We start from the raw sequence: 3,715 nt of genomic DNA, 5'->3' as shown, positions 1-3,715 counted from the left end.
TACCTTTTTAAAAAATTTTTATTTATTTATTTATCTTTGGCTGCGTTGGGTCTTCATTGTTGCGCGCGGGCTTCCTCTAGTTGCGGTGAGCAGGGGCTACTCTTACTTGCGGTGTGCAGGCTTCTCATTGTGGTGGCTTCTCTTGTTGCGGAGCATGGGCTCTAGGCGCGTGGGCTTCAGTAGTTGTGACACATTGGCTCAGTAGTTGTGGCTCACAGGCTCTAGAGCGCAGGCTCTGTAGTTGTGGCGCACGGGCTTAGTTGCTCCGTGGCATGTGGGATCTTCCTGGACCAGGGCTCGAACACATGTCCCCTGCATTGGCAGGCGGATTCTTAACCACTGAGTCACCAGAGAAGCCCTTCAATTTCATTTAAATGTTGTAAATACAGTTGTTATATTTTATTTGTCCTACACTCATTACTATTTAAACCTTTAATATTTATTTAGGATTGCTTAACTTGTCACCTGTGCACAGAGGAGTTGGATACATAAATCACCAGTGGCCCTCAACTAGAGAGAAAAAAGAAAGAAATTTAACAGGTGGTAGGGAAAAAATTCAGGGGAAAAATATACAGGCATACCTGGGAAATAGTCTGGGTTCATTTCCAGACCACTGCATTAAAATGATTATAGCAATAATGCAAGTCACAAATTATTTGGTTTCCCAGCACATATAGAAATTATGTTTACACTATACTGTAGTCTATTAAGTATGCAGCAGCATTATGTCTAAAACATACCTTGTTGCTAAAAAGTGCTATCATCTGAGCCTTCAATGAGTCATCTTTTTTTTTGTTTGTTTTTGCGTTACGTGGGCCTCTCACTGTTGTGGCCTCTCCCATTGCGGAGCACAGGCTCCGGATGCTCAGGCTCAGCGGCCATGGCTCACGGGCCCAGCCGCTCCGTGGCATGTGGGATCTTCCCGGACCGGGGCACGAACCCGTGTCCCCTGCATCGGCAGGCGGACTCTCAACCACTGCGCCACCAGGGAAGCCCTGAGTCCTCATCTTTTTGCTAGTGGAGTATCTTGCTGCTGGTGGATGGTGATGGCTGCTGACTGATCTGATCAGGGTGGAGGTTGCTGAAGGCTGGGGTGGCTGTGCAGTTCTTAAACTAAGAGAGCAAGGAAGTTTGTTGCATCATGTGACACTTTCTTTCACAAGCAATTTCTTTGTAGCATGCAATGATGTTCGATAGCATTTTTACATACAGTAGAACTTCTTTCAAACTCGAAGTCAGTCCTCTCAAACCTTGTCACTACTACTGAAGCAAACTTGGGTCTGCTCACCTGATGTGCAGTAAAGCCAATCTACTGACACCAGGCTGTGGTGAGGGAAAGTACAGAGCTTACTGCAGGGCCCAGCAAGGAGAACGAGCAGCTCATGCTCAAAAGACTCAAACTCCTCAATGGCTTCCAGGGAAGAGATTTTAAAGGCGAGACGAGGGAGAGGGTCACAGGGTACATAATCATCTGTGTACATCCTTCTGATTGGTTGGTGGTGAGGTAACAGGGTGATGTGTCTGGAATCTCAATTATCAACCTTTTGGTTCTAAGTGGCCTGGGGTCTTCCTGGTGGTCAGCATGCTGTTAACTTTTCCCACCTGGTGGGGGTTTTAGTATCTACAACTCAAAGATAGGCTCAAGATATTATCTATAGACCTTGAGGAGGAACTAAAAGTCCTTCACTTAGTTTTATGGCTAAACTATTATTATTGTGTCTTACTTGACTGCTTTCCTTTGTTTCTGTATTTCCTCACTTCTCTGATTAAATTTGTTCTTTGGAACTCGAGCAAGGCCTACAAGAGGCCAGGGACACAGGGGAGGGGCGGGGTCTGTCCCTGAGAAGGCCCTGCAGGGTCCTGATCAGTTTCATCACTGCTTTATCAACTGTTTATTTAATATTACAAATCCTATGTTGTCATTTCAACAATCTTCAAACCATCTTCACCAAGAGTAGATTCTGTCTCAAAAAACCACTTTCTTTGCTCATCCATAAGAAGCAACCCCTCATCTGTTAAAGTTTTATCATGAGATTGCAACAATTCTGTCACATCTTCAGGCTCCATTTCTAATTCTAGTTTTCTTGCTATTTCTACCATATCTGCAGTTACTTCCTCCACTGAAGTCTTGAACCCCTCTAAGTATTCCAGGAGGGTTGGAATTAACCTCTTCCAAACTCGTGTTAACGTTCATATTTTTAACTCTTTCCATGAATCATGAATGTTAATGTCATCTAGAATGGTGAACACTTTCCAGAAGGTTTTCAGTTCACTTTGCCCAGATCCATCAGAGGAATCACTATTTATGGCAGCTATAGCCTCATGAAATGCATTTCTTAAATATTGATAAGACTTGAAAGTTGAAATTACTCCTTGGTCCATGGGCTACAGAAAGGATGCTGTGTTAGCAGGGATGAAAACAATATTAATCTCATTGTACATCTCCATCAGAGCTCTTGGGTGACCAGGTGCATTGCCAATGAACAGTAATATTTTGAAAGAAGTCTTTTTTTTTTCTGAGCAGTAGGCCTCAACTGTGGGTTTAAAATATTCAGTAAACCATGTTGTAAACAGATGTGCTGTCACCTAGGCTTTGTTGTTCCATTTATAGAGTATAGGCAGAGTAGATTTAACATAATTCTGAAGGGCTCTAGGATTTTCAGAATGGTAAATGAACATCGGCTTCAACGTCAAGTCACCAGCTGCATCAGCCCCTCACAAGAGAGTCAGCCTGTCCTTTGAAGCTTTGAAGCCAAGCATTGACTACTCCTCTCCAGCTATGAAAGTCCTAGATGGCATCTTCTTCCAATAGAAGGCTATTTTGCCAACATTGAAAATCTGTTGTTTAGTGTGTAGCCACCTTCATTATCTTAGCTAGACTTCTGGATAACTTGCTGTAGCTTCTACATCAGCACTTGCTGCTTCACCTTGCACTTTTATGTCATGGAGACAACTTATTTCCTGAAATCTCATGAATCAACCTCTGCCAGCTTCAAACTTTTCTTCTGCAGCTTCCTCACCTCTCTTGACCTTCATAGAATTGAAGAGAGTTGGGGCCTTGCTCTGGATTAGTCTTTGGCTGAAGGGAATGTTGTGGCTGGTTTGATCCTCTATCCAGACCACTAAAACTTTCTCCATATCAATATAAAGCTGTTTCTCTTTCTTGTCATTCGTGTGTCCACTGAAGTAGCACTTTTTTTTTTTTTTTTTTTTTTGCGGTACACGGGACTCTCACCACTGCGGCCTTTCCCATTGCGGAGCACAGGCTCCGCACGTGCAGGCTCTGGATGCGCAGGCTCCGGACGCGCAGGCTCAGCGGCATGTGGGATCTTCCCGGACCGGTGCACGAACCCGTGTCCCCCGCATCGGCGGGCGGACTCTCAACCACTGCGCCACCAGGGAAGCCCTGAAGTAGCACTTTTAATTTCCTTCAACAACTTTTCCTTTGCATCCACAACTTGGCTAACTGGTTGGTGCATGGTGTCTAACTTTTGGTCCGTCTTGGCTTTTGCCTTCCTCGCTGAGCTTAGTCATATCTAGCTTTTGATTTAAATTGAGAGATGTGTGACTCTTCCTTTCACTTGAGCACTTATAGACCATTGTAGGGTTCCTAACTGGCCTAATTTCAATATTGTTGTGTCTCAGGGAATAGGGAGGCCTGAGGAGAGGGCTTGTCAGTGGATCAGCAGAACACATACAACATTTATTGATGAAG

Source organism: Hyperoodon ampullatus (assembly GCF_949752795.1).
Source record: "Hyperoodon ampullatus genome assembly, chromosome: 2".
NCBI classification, from domain to species: Eukaryota; Metazoa; Chordata; class Mammalia; order Artiodactyla; family Ziphiidae; genus Hyperoodon; species Hyperoodon ampullatus.
The sequence above is the reverse complement of the archived record's forward strand: the minus strand, read 5'-3'. Positions refer to the sequence as shown.